This window comes from Oncorhynchus keta, chromosome 20 (genome assembly GCF_023373465.1).
Source record: "Oncorhynchus keta strain PuntledgeMale-10-30-2019 chromosome 20, Oket_V2, whole genome shotgun sequence".
Lineage (NCBI taxonomy): Eukaryota > Metazoa > Chordata > Actinopteri > Salmoniformes > Salmonidae > Oncorhynchus > Oncorhynchus keta.
In genome coordinates, this window is record NC_068440.1 from 28,313,121 (window position 1) to 28,327,888 (window position 14,768).

The 14,768-nt window shown below is 42.2% G+C and overlaps 1 protein-coding gene across 1 annotated transcript in view; it reads right to left on the reverse strand.

The window, feature by feature from the left end:
* The window catches only part of dazl (deleted in azoospermia-like), a 37,979-nt gene that overhangs the window by 21,408 nt on the left and 1,803 nt on the right, over positions 1-14,768 (reverse strand). Inside the window, exons 3-6 of the mRNA XM_035795805.2 lie at positions 14,467-14,727; positions 8,163-8,420; positions 7,902-8,060; positions 7,177-7,729 (exon numbers count right to left, since the gene is read on the reverse strand). The gene's annotated coding sequence lies outside the window, so the exon portion shown is untranslated. The remainder of the gene's footprint in view (positions 1-7,176; positions 7,730-7,901; positions 8,061-8,162; positions 8,421-14,466; positions 14,728-14,768) is intronic.

The following is a 14,768-nucleotide window of genomic DNA, read 5'->3' on the forward strand; positions in this document are numbered from 1 at the left end:
TTCACAAAGATCAAGATTGTAGCTGTTTAAAATGTGTGGAAAGTAAAATTATACGTATCCATCCAGCTACAGCTTCATTATTTTTAAAAAATCACAATATGACAGAAATGGCAATCAATTCCATATTTGATTAAATATAAATCAGTGAGATGAGGATAAATCGAGCTGCCACATATTGGTATTGCTCATGCATAGCAGGTAGAGTGGCATGCAGAGAAGGGTCCGACTGCAGCCAGTAAACAACAATGGACCTGATCGAACAACTCAGCGCTTCTGCTCTTTTCTGTCCATAAGAAACAAATGGATTGGTGGAAGAGGCAGGACAGGGCAGGACAGGGCAGGACAGGGCAGGGCAGGGCAGGGCAGGCGCAAGGAAGGAGGGTGTGGTCAAGCAAGGCATCCCCGGAGGCTAAATGCCCTAAGGTTTGTATCAGAACAGGCCTAGATTAGTTTCACCTTTTTCTTTCCTCGACATGAGTTTGTGGTGTTTAAAAAATGTAAAAAGTTTATAAAAACTTCATAAAAATTATAGCTCACAAATGTGCAGGAGGAGAGGGGTGGGGGCACTGAGGAGTGCATTCACATATATCTACACACTTTCATACACACACAAGTTTTTGTATATTTTATTATTTAATTATTTGTTGATTTATTTATTTATTTAAAATGTTGCTTCTCCCCTTTCCTCTCTTCTAGGTCTGTCCCTGGCCTGTCCCACAGCTTCCTTCAGGGATGGGTTGTGAGTTGCTCTGTTGATGATTGACTGTCTATTGTTGATTGATGTCAGTCCAGACGTAGTGATTGCTGATGTATCTTGGTAGTTTGTAAGCCATTTTTATTGCCATGTTTTGGATGATCTGTAGCCGATTCATCTGCTGTAGTGAGGCTGTTATCCAGGCTGGTAGGGCGTATTCAAAGAGGGATCGGATGTAGCTGATGTAGACTTTCAGCACTGTCTGAGGTGAGGCTCCATATTTTCTTTCGCACAGCGTTTTTAGGTGGTTTAGTCTTTTTCGTCCCTCTCTCTATGTTCGCTATATGGGTTGTCCAGTGCATGTTCTTCTAGAAGGTGACTCCAAGGAATTTAGCTTCTTTTTCTACTTTTATTGTTTCACCGTAGAGTTAACAGTTCCCTGTTTTTTTTGCTGGTGCTTCTTGTGAAGAGGACACATGGGGTCTTTTGTGGGTTCAATTTTACTCGCCACATGTTAGACCATGTCTCGATCATTTCAATAGACTTCTGGAGTTTTTTTGCAGCAAGTTGAGGACATTTGGAGCTGGACCAGTAGCAGAGGTCATCGGCAAACTGCGAGACTTGACCTATGGTGGGTGGAGGGTAATAAATATCTGATATGTAGAGTAGAAAAAGTAGTGGGCTTAGAACTGCCCCCTGTGGGACACCTGCTTTAGGGGTAAAAGGTGAGGATATTGCTGTGGAAGCCTTCACTTTAATTGTATGATTGTGGAGAAAGCTAGTGATGATGTTTCTGATGGAGGTGGTAGTTTGAGATTGGAGTCTGCAAGCCGGTAACACAACCCATTGTGCCACATGTTGTCAAATGATTTTTCTATATCAAAGAAAACCACCAGGGTAAGTGATTTTTTCTTGAAGTTCCCGAAGGATGTCCTCCGACAGTCTTAGAATGTTATCGGTGGTTGATTTTGTTTTCCCGAAGCCAGCTTGGTGGATTCCAAGGAGGCCCATTTCCTCAGTGTGGCTGCTCAGTCTTTGGGTGAGTACTCTCTCAAACAGCTTCCCGACATGACTGAGGAGGCCGATTGGTCTATAACTTGTGACGTTGTATGGGTCTTTGCCAGGTTTGTGGATCATTGTGACTGCAGATTTCCTAGGGGAAAGTAGCCTTCCGTGAGACATTCTGTGAAGAGGTTAGAAAGGAGGTGCAGGTAATATATGCATTTGATGACGCTGTCAATGTTGTCTTCCCCAGGTGCCAAAGTTTTGATTTCTTCAACAGTAACAGGGTGCAGGGGATGGTCTACTGGTGGTCGGATTTGAAGTGTACACTGTTTTCTGTATTTCTCTGTTGACAATGTTTTTCCAGTCTTTGTCAACCAACTGAGCCACAGAAGGAACATTTTGTAGGTGGTTTCTGAATAATGTTGCTTTTGTTGAGTGTCTTGTCAAGTTGGTTTTGAGACTTAGCACAGGTATGATATTATTTTTTTCAAGTTGAGTTTTGATTTCTTGCCAATAGTAACAGGGTTGGTGTCTGAGCTGGGATGGTCTACGGTTTCTGTTTGTGGATTTGAGTGTCAACAATCAATGTTTTTTATATTTCGTACATCTGATATCTCACAATGCTTTTCCAGTCTAAAACCCCAAACAGCAAGCAATGCAGGTGTAGAAGCAAGAATAGGAAAACTTTTGAAAGGTGAAGTTTCTGAATAATGTTGCTTTTGTTTCAGTTGTCTTGGCTGAGTTGGTTTAACAGAACTTTGGCACAGATGTTCAAATGATATTATTGACCAGCATGGAATTGTTTAGATTTTTTGCCAGAAGTCCTGGGGTTGGTGTCTGCATCTAGCTGGTGATAAAACCGATTAACGGTTTCTGTTTTCAGGAGGGTGCTCTTGTTCAATCAATCAATCAAATTTATTTTTTGATGAGACTGAGGATATGTGGTGGGAGTTCAGCTGGTATCTCAAATGGTGGTAAGTGAAACCCGGGCCTGGAAAACCCCAAACCCTCAGCAATGCTGGTTCAAAGCACTTGGGGTTCTGTGAAAAACTGCAATATTTGTTATCTTGGCCAAAACCTGTAAGAAACTTTCTTGTAGAGGAACCAGGTGCTTGTTGGGTTGGCCAGTCCTCTTCTGGCTGTGACAGGAAGGTGGTCATTATAACAGAACATGGCCAAGAGTTTAGCAGCCAAGTCCGGGGAGCAGAGGAAAAGATCAAGGATTTCTGCCATGGAGGTTGAAGAATGGATGTGTGTGGGCTCGTTGGTGTTGAGGATGGCCAGGTTTGTGTTGTCGAGGATATCCCTTGGTACTCTTCCCGCGTGATTTGTAGTATCACAGTTGAAGTCAATGTGTTTGGCTTAAAATCTCCCATTATGATGGTATGGCCGTTGTTGACTAGAAGGGCAGCAATCAATTTTTTGGAGGGTGTTGTTGCGGGTGGACAGTATATAGTGGCTACCAGAAGAGTTGTTTGTGCATTTAGGAGTATTTTTGCTGCAGTGTACTCATTGTTGTTGAGTTCTTCTTTGGTGGGGTTGAAAACGGCGGTTAGCTATCTCTCTGCCTTCTCGCTGCCATACTCCTGGTCACTACCAGATGGTGCTATTTACCTACCAGGCTTTGCCAATTACCCTCAGCTTCAGGTAGTTGACCCTGAAAACAGGGTCAGATATTTATTATCCCTCCAATGCAGGATTCAGGTCAGGATTGTAGGTAGAGTAATCTGATCCTAGAGCTGTTGTTAGGTTAAACTTATATTTAAAGTATAATATATGCATGACCCCAGTGGGAATGTTATGGAATTATAACACCATTATTACAACAAATAAATTATTGTAATTTTTGTAATTATTTTGAGTGTGGTGGGGGTGGGGGGGGGGTTACAGATACAATATACAAATTAACATAATTTCATATTCAGTTAATTCAGTTTCCATTTATTATTTTCCTTTTGTTATTTTCCACATATATGTATGTACCTGTAAACTTTTTTTGAAGGTACTGTACATAAATACACTGAACAAAAATAAAAACGCAACATGTAAAGTGTTGGTCCCATGTTTCATGAGATGAAATAAAAGATCCTAGAAATGTTCCATATGCACAATTTTTTTGATTTCTCTCAAATTGTGTGCACATAATTAGTTTACATCCCTGTTAGTCAACATTTCTCATTTGCCAAGATAAACCATCCACCTGACAGGTGTGGTATATCAAGAAGCTGATTAAACAGCATTATCATTACACCTTGTGCTTGGGACAATAAAAGGTCACTCTAAAATGTGCAGTTTTGTCACACAACACAATATCACAGATGTCTCAAGTTTTGAGGGAGTGTGCAATTGAATTGCCAGAGGATTTAATGTTCTGAAACAAAGCTGAAAATGTGCCAGTTCTTCCATGGCCTGCATACTCACCAGACATGTCACCCAATGAGCATGTGTGGGATGCTCTGGATCGCCGTGTATGACAGTGTGTTCCAGTTCCTGCCAATATCCAGCAACTTCGCACAGCTATTGAATAACGAGTGGTACAACCTTCCACAGGACACAATCAACAGCCTGATGAACTCTATCAAATCAAATGTTATTTGTCACATGCCCGAATGCAACAGGTGTAGGTAGACCTTACAGGGAAATGCTTACTTACAAGCCCTTAACCAACAATGCAGTTTTAAGAAAATACCTTTAAAAAGTTACAAATAAAAGTAACAAATAATTAATGAGCAGCAGTAAAATAACAACATCGAGGATATATACAGGGGGTACCGGTACAGAGTCAATGTGTGGGGGCACCGGTTAGTTGAGGTAATTGGGGTAATATGGTAGGTAGACTTATTAAAGTGATTATGCATAGATAATAACAGAGAGTAGCAGCACTGTAGAAAAGGGTGGGGGGGGGTGGCAATGCAAATAATCTGGGTAGCCATTTGATTAGATGTTCTTATGGCTTGGGGGTAGAAGCTGTTTAGAAGCCTCTTGGACATAGATTTGGCACTCCTGTACCGCTTGCCGTGCAGTAGTAGAGAAAACAGTCTGTGCACACAAGATACTGACTGGTTTTTTGATCCACACCCCTACATTTTTTAAGGTATCTTTAACCAACAGATGCATATCTGTATTCCCAGTCATGTGAAATCCATAGATTAGGGCCTAATGAATTTATTTAAATGAACTGATTTCCTTATATGAACTGTAACTCAGTAAAATCTTTGAAATTGTTGCATGTTAAATTTATATTTTTGTTCAGTGTACAAAGTACTGATACTTTTGATCATCACAGAGCTAAAACGTTATAATAGATTTAGTACGTAAGGGAAAATAACCAAAAGGAAGTGAGCCTCCACCCACAATCTCCCATCCCATTCCCCCAACCCCACCCATCCAACATGTCTCCATCCAAAGAAAGCTAAAAAGTATAAATTATGAAAATACAGTTGAAGTTGGAAGTTTACATACACATAGGTTGGCGTCATTAAAACTTGTTTTTCAACCACTCCACAAATGTCTTGTTAACAAACTATAGTTTTGCAAAGTCGGTTAGGACATTTACTTTGTGCATGACAGGTCATTTTTCCAACAATTGTTTACAGACAGATTATTTCACTTATCATTCACTTTCACTTATCATTCACTGTATCACACTTTTGTACCTGTTTCCTCCAGCATCTTCACAAGGTCCTTTGCTGTTGTTCTGGATCGATTTGCATTTTTCTCACCAAAGTACGTTCATCTCTAGGAGACAGAACGCGTCTCCTTCCTGAGCGGTATGACGGCTGTGTGGTCGTACTATTGTTTGTACAGATGAACATGGTAACTTCAGGCATTTGGAAATTGCTCCCAAGAATTAACCAGACTTGTGGAGGTCTACAATCTGAGGTCTTGGCTGATTTCTTTTGGTTTTCCCATGATGTCAAGCAAAGGGGCACTGAGTTTTAAGGATGGCCTTGAAATACATCCACAGGTACACCTCCGATTGACTCAAATGATGCCAATTAGCCTATCAGAAGCTTCTAAAGCCATGACATCATTTTCTGGAATTTTCCAGACTGGTTATATGCACAGTCAACTTAGTGTATGTAAACTTCTGACCCACTTCTGACCCACTTGTGATACAGTGAATTATAAGTGAAATTGTCTGTAAACAATTGTTGGAAAAATGACTTGTGTCATGCACAAAGTAAATGTCCTAACCGACTTGCCAAAACTATAGTTTGTTAACAAGACATTTGTGAAGTGGTTGAAAAACAAGTTTTAATGACTCCAACCTAAGTGTATGTAAACTTCTGACTTCAACTGTATATGTATTTGTTGGCTTTAGCTGAGATTATTCTTTACAAAGTATACTTGTCCAGGCCTCAAATGTTCCTTGACTTGCACCATTCATTCTCTCTGTCAATAGTCTAATGTTATAACTTCTATTTGTAACTGAATCCACTGGTTAAATGGGAGAGAGTGAGGTGATGCCATCGAAGAGCCAATATATATATATATTTTTTGGCAGTGCTGCCTGCCAGCAGTAATTGTCTCTGATTGATTGAGAGATTCAAGTAGCTATCACCGTTAAGTAATTAAGTAGGTGCAATTGCATTGAATATTTACATTCATGCACTTCGAAATAAATGTTTTAACTTTGTTCCAGAAGCATTAACTCAGGGCACTTACACATCATAAGGAAGGTGCCTACCTGATTTAGGGGACACAATGAACAGGAGTTGGGGCCAGTTTAATAAAAAAATAAAAAATTGTTGGTAAATACAGTCTGTGAACAAACTTAAAATGTATAAATTGATGGTTTGGATGCCAAGGTCATATTTTTCTATATTCTGTTCACATTAAAGAATTGTTCAGATTCACTTAGATCTGTGGACCATATTTTTTTAATGGTTAGCTTAGAATATACGCTTTCCAAAAGCTATTAATATATTATAGAGATCAGTCCTTTCGGGAGCCCAGATGATTTGTTTATAAATCCCATTGTTTTTTAAACAAAAATAGAAACATATTACATTGTACATCTGTGAACAGTAAAATGATCAGATACATTTCCTCAGGCTGTGGAAAGCATGGACACAATAAGCCTGACACCTGCTATTGGTTATCAGTTCTAAAAGGGTAAGTAAGGGTAAGTAATCCTTCTCACCCCCCTTCTCCCCCAACAAGATTTAGATGCAAGTGGCTGTTCCACTGGTTGTCATAGGTGTATGCACCAATTTGTAAGTCGCTCTGGATAAGAGCGTCTGCTAAATGACTTAAATGTAAATGTAAATGTAAAATATCAATTTAAAAAACACCTGCAAACCTTTAAGACATTCAACAGGGGCATAATATGACAAGTCTCCCTGTACCAGTGACACATTGACGAGTGCAGTAAATACTGAGGGAAGTTAGTCTGTTCTAACCACAGTTCTGGAAACTTCACACAAAAATATGTTTAGTTACTTGTTGATGTTTGTGGTCCAGCTTTAACTTACCGGTAGCTTTTTAGCCCGCTACAGCTTTGGCAGTGAAGCATGTAGAGCAGGGAGGCAGCAGAAGACAGAAGGACAGAGAAAGTGGTTAACCACAGCATATGCTCATATGCAACCAGCCACACAGCTGCACATCCTCTATTCTGATAAACAAGTGTGTGTTAACAGTGTATGTGTGTGTGTGTGTGTGTGTGTGGGGGGGTCTTCTTCTCTCCCCCATCCTTCAGTCAGGCTTCTCTTTCTTTCTTTCTTTCTTTCTTTCTTTCTTTCTTTCTCTCTCTCTCCCTCCCTCCCCCTCCCTCCTTCCCTCCCTCACTCCGACCTGTAACACAACACAACCTTGCAATGCTACATGGAGCATGACACAGACTCAGAACATGGGCCTACAGTAGTGTGTGTACTCCAACACAACAACAATAACATGGTTACTCTTCTCTTTAACAATGTTCACCGATGTTACCATATTAACATGGTTCCCATAAAGTGTGTTGTTGCGTAACATTACATCCTGATTATGTGATGACAGTACATCTTTTCTTCTCTTCATCAGATTGAGCTATAATACAGAGATGGGAACAGAAACTTCTCAACCACTGACCACATACCATTGTAACTAAGAAGTTCTAGGACATTCTATCAAGATGAACTATTTGAGTAGTATTCCTGTACAGCACATAGTATTGGATAAAAGGTGAATACATACAGTTAAGATGTGGTAGGGTTCTCACCTCGAGCCATGCTTCTGCGGCTGTTGCATTTCACTACCAGTATGATGGTCACCAGCAGGTAAGGAGACACTACTAGTAGACTACACAGCAGCCTGGGCAGAGAGATGGACCACACTGGGACTGCTGGAGATGGGGCTGGCCCTGGAGCTGAAGATGGAACTGGGGAACGAATTACATGACCATTACCACACACAACAATAAGACACATTTCTATACGTCGCTTCAAATAAAGATCTAATGTGTGAGCAGAGTATTGCTCACCTGTCACAGTCATCCAGCTCTCTGGTGATTCTCCTTTAGGGTTGTTACACTTGTAGAGCCCTTCATCTGACTTGGATACTGCAGGGATGGTAATCTCCCCTGTAGTGTTGGTCATGATGAGGGATCCATCATTATGGAAATCAGCTCTGAAGTTTGAGGATGTTTTCTTCGTTTTCTTATCTTCATATACGCAGCGCAGAGTCACAAAATATCCCTCAGTCACAGGAATGGCAGGGCTCTCCAGGATCACAGCCCCATCTATATAACACAGGAGACGGTAGATATCAGGTCAAATTGTATTGGTCGCATACACATGTTGAGCAGATGTTATAGCGGGTGTAGCAAAATGCTTGTGTTCCTAGCTCTAACAGTGCAGTAATATCTAACAATACACAACAAAACATACAAATCTAAAAGTAAAATAATGGAATTCAAGAAAATTAAAAAATTAGTACGAGCAATGTCGGAGTCCGGAGTAAAAATATACAGTACCAGTCAAAAGTTTGGACACACCTGCTCATTCCAGGTTTTTTCTTTATTTTCACTATTTTCTACATTGTAAAATAATAGTGAAGACATCAAAACTATTAAATAACACATGAAATCATGTAGTAATCAAAAAAGTGTTAAACAAATGAGATTCTTCAAAGTAGCCATTCTTTGTCTTGATGAAAGCTTTGCGCACTCTTGGCATTCTCTCAACCAGCTTCATTAGGTAGTCACCTAGAATGCATTTCAATTAACAGGTGTGCCTTGTTAAAAGTCAATTAAAAGTCAAATTTGTGGTATTTCTTTCCTTCTTAATGCATTTGCGCCAATCAGTTGTGTTGTGACAAGGTAGAGGTGGTAAACAGAAGATAGCCCTATTTGGTGAAAGACCAAGTCCATATTATAGCAAGAACAGCTCAAATGAGCAAAGAGAAATTACAGTCCATCATTACTTTAAGACATGAAGGTCAGTCAATGCGGAAAATTTCAAGGACTTTGAAAGTTTCTTCAAGTGCAATCACAAAAAAACATCAAGCGCTATGAATAAACTGGCTGTCATGAGGACCGCCACAGGAAAGGATGACCCAGAGTTACCTCTGCTACAGAGGATACGTTCATTAGAGTTACCAGCCTCAGAAATTGCAGCCCAAATAAATGCTTCACAGAGTTCAAGTAACAGACACATCTCAACATCAACTGTTCAGAGGAAACTGCGTGAATCAGGCCTTCATGGTCGAATGAATGCAAAAAAAACACTACTAAAGGACACCAATAATAAGAAGAGACTTCCTTGGACCAAGAAACAAGAGCAATGAATATTAGACCGATGGAAATCTGTCCTCTGGTCTGATGAGTCCAAATTTGAGATTTTTGGTCCGCATGTGTGGTTCCCCACCATGAAGCATGGAGGAGGAGGTGTGATGGTGTGGGATTGCTTTGCTGGTGACACTGTCAGTGATTTATTTAGAATTCAAGGAACACTTAAACAGCATGGCAACACAGCATTCTGCAGCAATACATCCTATCTGGTTTGCGCGTAGTAGGATTACCATTTGTTTTTCAACAGGACAATGACTCAACACACCTCCAGCATGTGTAAGGGCTATTTGACCAAGAAGGAGAGTGATGGAGTGCTGCATCAGATGACCTGGCCTCCACAATCACCTGACCTCAACCCAATTGAGATGGTTTGGGAGGAGTTGGACCGCAGAGGGAAGGAAAAGCAGCCAACAAGTGCTCAGCATATGTGGGAACTCCTTCAAGACTGTTGGAAAATAATTCCAAGTGAAGCTGGTTGAGAGAATGCCAAGAGTGTGCAAAGCTGTTATCAAGGCAAATGGTGGCTACTTTGAGGAATCTAAAATATAACATATATTTTGATTTGTTTAACACTTTTTTGGGTTACTACATGATTCCATGTGTGTTATTTCATAGTTTTGATGTCTTCACTATTATTCTACAATGCAGAAAATAGTAAAAAATAAAGAAAAACCCTTGAATGAGTATGTGTGTCCAAACTTTTGACTGGTACTGTATATATACAGTATATATGTGTGATGGGATGTATAGTGTGGTGGAAAATCTACCCTCAATTAATAATGAGGATGTATCTCTAGATAATGTATCTCCAGATAACAAGGTGGACGAAATTACGAAATTAGGGCACAAGTTGCCTTCCAGAGAAACATCAGAGATTGTAACATTATTTGTTTCACGGAAACATGGCTCACTCGGGATATGTCGTCTGAGTCGGTACAGCGACCCAGTTTCTTCATGCATCACGCCGACAAAAACAAACATCTCTCTGGTAAAAAGAAGGGCGGGGTGTATGCCTTATGATTAACGACTCATGGTATTATCAGAACAACATACAGGAACTCAAGTGCTTTTGTTCACCTGACCTATAATTCCTTACAATCAAATGCCGACCTCATTATCTTCCAAGAGAATTCTCTTCGATTATAGTCACAGCCGTGTATATCCCCCCAAGCAGATACCTCATAGGCCCTGAAAGAACTTCACTGGACTCTATGTAAACTGGAAACCATACATCCTGAGGCTGCTTTATTGTAGCTTGGGATTTTAACAAAGCTAAGCGGAGAACAAGACTTCCTAAATTTTTATCTGCACATTGAATGCGCAACACGAGCTGGTAGCATTCTGGATCATTGCTACTCTAACTTCCGCGATTCATACAAAGCCCTCCCCCGCCCTGCCTTCAGCAAATCTGACCATGACTCCATTTTGTTGCTCCCAGCCTATAGATAGAAACTAAAACAGAAAACACCCGTGCTCAGGTCTATCCAATGCTGGTCTGTCCAATTGGATTCCATGCTTCAAGATTGCTTTGATCACATGGACTGGGATATGTTCCGGATAGTCTCAGACAATAACATTGATGTATACTCTGACTCGGTGAGCGAGTTTATTAGCAAGTGCATCAGAGATGTCCTACCCACTGTGACTATTAAAAACTTTCCTAACCAGAAACCGTGGATTGATGGCAGCATTCTCGCAAAACTGAACGCGTGAACAACCACTTTTAATCATGGCAAGGTGACTAGAAGCATGACCGAATACAAACAGTGCAGGTATTTCCTCCGCAAGGCAATCAAACAAGCAAAGCGTCAGTATAGAGACAAAGTAGAGTCGCAATTCAACGGCTCAAACACAAGACGTATGTGGCAGGGTCTACAGTCAATCACGGATTACAAAAAGAAAGCCAGCCCCTCTGTGTCTTGCTCCCAGACAAATGAAACAACTTCTTTGCTCACTTTGAGGACATTTCAGTGCCACTGACCCGGTCCGCTACCAAAGCCTGTGGACTGTCCTTCTCCGTGGCCAACGCGAGTAAAACATTTAAACGTGGCCTCCCGGGTGGCACAGTGGTTAAGGGCACTGTACTGCAGCGCCAGCTGTGCCATCAGAGACTCTGGGTTTGCGCCCAGGCTCTGTCGTAACCAGGCCGCGACCGGGAGGTCAGTGGGGCGACGCACAATTGGCCTAGCGTCGCCCGGGTTAGGGAGGGGTTGGCCGGCAGGGATGTCCTTGTCTCATCGCGCACCAGCGACTCCTGTGGCGGGCTGGGTGCAGTGCGAGCTAACCAAGGTTGCCAGGTGCACGGTGTTTCCTCCGACACATTGGTGCGGCTGGCTTCTGGGTTGGATGCGCGCTGTGTTAAAGAAGCAGTGCGGCTTGGTTGGGTTGTGTATCGGAGGACGCATGACTTTCAACCTTCGTCTCTCCCGAGCCCGTACGGGAGTTATAGCGATGAGACAAGATAGTAGCTACTAAAAAACAATTGGATACCATGAAATTGGGGAGAAAAATTGGGTAAAATTCAAAATAAAATAAAAATATTTAAACGTGTTAATCCTCGCAAGGCTGCTGTCCTAGACAGCATCCCTAGCTGCGTCCTCAGAGCATGCACAGACCAGCTGGCTGGTGTGTTTACGGACATATTCCATCAATCCCTATCCCAGTGTGCTGTCCCCACATTCTTCAAGATGGCCACCATTGTTCCTCTTCCTAAGAAGCTAAGTTAACTGAACAAAATTACTATCGCCCCTTTGCACTCACTTCTGTCATCATGAAGTGCTTTGAGAGACTAGTCAAGGATCATATCACCTCCACCCTACCTGATACACTAGACCCACTTTGCTTACCGCCCCAATAGGTCCACTGACGATGCAATCGCCATCACACTGCACACTGCCCTATCCCATCTGGACAAGAGGAATACCTATGTAAGAATGCTGTTCATTGACTACAGCTCAGCATTTAACACCATAGTACCCTCCAAACTTGTCATTAAGATCGACGACCCCGCCCTGTGCAACACTGGACAGAGGAAGATTGGAAAAAAGTGTTATGGACAGACAAATCTAAGTTTGAGGTGTTCGGATCACAAAGAAGAACATTCATGAGATGCCGAAAAAATTTAAATATGCTGGAGGAGTGCTTGACGCCATCTGTTAAGCATGGTGTAGGCTCATTTCATGTATGTTTTCATGGAAAACAGGGACATTTCTATGTAACCCCAAAAGGTAGTGTATGTGTATGTGTGTGGAGAGAGACAAAACTGGGTTACAGGGTACAGACTATAATGGAGAGGTTGTCTCAGTCTGTCGCAACTGAGTGAGGACAATAGGTGCCAAGGTGACAGGAAGTCACTCCAGACATACTTCCTCTAACAGTAGCTCAACGGTTTCCCCAAGTTGGGCAAGCAAGGGCCACACACACACACAAAACATGAATATTTTGCCCAGAAACAGGCTCCAAACAGAACAACAGCTCTATCATTGGTGTGCAGGATATAAACTGTACTCTGTCTCCAGTTAAGCTAAGAGGAACCAGTTAGTTTCTGTCAGTTCTTGGCTGAGCGCCCAGACATCATGGTGGTCATTCTACACACACAGGCCTCTATTCATGCCAAATATACTTTTCTATCTTATATGAGTTAGTTTCTTTAACAATCTCAAGCCCAATGCCTAAGCTTAAAATAAGGATATTTTAGTACACAAGCATTAGTAAGGTTTAACAGAAAATGCAATCACAATAGACATTATGGGCAGTATGTGGATAGAATATATAGTATATCTGAATAATACATGGATAGAATAGTATATGTACAGCAATAGTTGAATAGGATGGACTCGACTAGAATACAGTACATGCATATGAAATGGGTAAAACAGTATGTAAACATTATTAAAGTGACCAGTGTTCCATGTCTATGTACATAGGGCAACAGCCTCTAAGGTACAGGGTTTAGTATCCGGGTTGTAGCCGGCTAGTGAGAGTGACTAAATTCAGGGAAGGGTACTGGGTGGAGGCCGGCTAGCGATGGCTATTTAAATGTCTGATGCTCTTAGATAGATGCTGTTTTTCAATCTCTCGGTCCTAGCTTTGATGCACCTGTTCTGACCTCGCCTTCTGGATGATAGCAGGGTGAACAAACTGTGGCTCGGGTGGCTGAGGTCCTTGATGATCTTCTTGGCCTTCCTTTGACACCGGGTGCTGTAGGTGTCCTGAAGGGCACGCAGTGCGCTCCAGGTGATGTGTTGGGCGGACCGCACCACACTCTGGAAAGCCATTCGGTTGAGGGGGGTGGAGTTTCCCATCCCAGCCGGTGATACAGCCTGTCAGGATGCTTTAAATGGTGCATCTGTAAAAGTTTGTGAGGGTCTTAGAGGCCAAGCTGAATTAGTTCAGCCTCCTGAGGTTGAAGAGGCGCCGTGATACCTTCTTCACCACACTGTCTGTGTGGCTGGACCATTTCAGTTTTTCAGTGATGTGTACGCCGAGGGACTTGAAGGTTTTCACCTTCTCCACTGCGGCCCTGTCGATGTGGTTGGGGTCGTGCTCCCTCTGCTGTCTCCCGAAGTCCACGATCAGCTCCTTCATTTTATTGATGTTGAGGGAGAGGTCATTTTCCTGGCACCACTCCACCAGGGCGTGTAGGCTGTCTTGTCTTTTTTGTTAATCAGGTCTATACCTCTGTTGTGTCGTCTGAAAACTTGATGATTGAGTTGGAGGTGTGCATGACCACGCAGTCATTGATAAACAGGGAGTACAGGAGGGGGCTGAGCACACACCCTTGTGGGGCTCCTGTGTTGAGGATCAGCGTGGTGGAGGTGCTGTTGCCTATCTTCACCACCTGGGGGCGGCCCATCAGGAAGTCCAGGACCCAGTTGCACAGGGCTGGGTTCAGACCCAATAATAAAAATATAATAACAATCTCTGTACACTATACTACAGAAACAACACAATATTCTCTGTCATCAGATATGAATGCAACAGCTTTTGGACATACCATGTACTGAGATGTTAACAGCATTGCTGTGTTCTCCAGACCCAGACTCACACCAGTACACTCCACTGTCTGATGGTACTGCTGATATGGTGCATGAAGACCCTTTAAAAACTCCCCAGTCAGTGGGACACTCTTCAGTCCCTCCTTTCAGTGTGTTCCTCACCACTCTCCATCCAGTAGAGCCCCTCTGAACCTCACAGCTCAGAGAGACAGACTCATATTCAAAGAACTGAGATCTGTCAGGACTGATGCTCAGAGAGGCTGGAGAGAGAGAAAGAGAGACAACATATTGACCACCCTTC